The sequence below is a fragment of the Atta colombica genome, unplaced genomic scaffold (assembly GCF_001594045.1).
Source record: "Atta colombica isolate Treedump-2 unplaced genomic scaffold, Acol1.0 scaffold14, whole genome shotgun sequence".
NCBI classification, from domain to species: Eukaryota; Metazoa; Arthropoda; class Insecta; order Hymenoptera; family Formicidae; genus Atta; species Atta colombica.
Window position 1 is genome coordinate 755,605 of NW_017259228.1, and position 556 is coordinate 756,160.

Genomic DNA, 556 nt, shown 5'->3' on the forward strand with positions numbered 1-556 from the left:
AAATATATAATTATATATACTTGTCTTGAAATGTCTGTATAATAAATATTTTATAAAATTCTGTAATTCGTTCATTAAAATTAAAATCTTTTCTTAAAATAAATTCAGCTAAATAACCTATTAATATGATTCTATTATATCATATCTTGGAATTTTAACGAAATTTATGTTAAATTCGCTTGAACAGTGCTTATGTCGCTGCTTTTCATCAGTTTATCAATATATCGTGAGGGAGCTAAACTTAACAATTATCGAATTTGTATTAAACATTTTTAAACATTAATATTATTATTAAAAATATATATTTCAAGATTTGTTTCCATAGTATATACATATATACAGAGTGTTTCCGCAACCAACACATCAGTAAGTCAGGTTGCCTGTCTGCCCATGAAACATGCTTTATTGATATTGTAGAAGAAGATTAGATGACAAGAGTTCGGAGGAATGAGATAAGAAAAATTGAATTTTATATACAGATACAGTGTAAAGTTCAATAATAAGATATAAAATATGTATTTAATAATACAAATGATATCTGATTTAATCTAACATA

General features: G+C 23.9%; 1 protein-coding gene across 1 annotated transcript in view; it reads right to left on the reverse strand.

The window, feature by feature from the left end:
• LOC108684728 overlaps positions 1 to 556 on the reverse strand; it is a 12,643-nt gene that overhangs the window by 1,215 nt on the left and 10,872 nt on the right.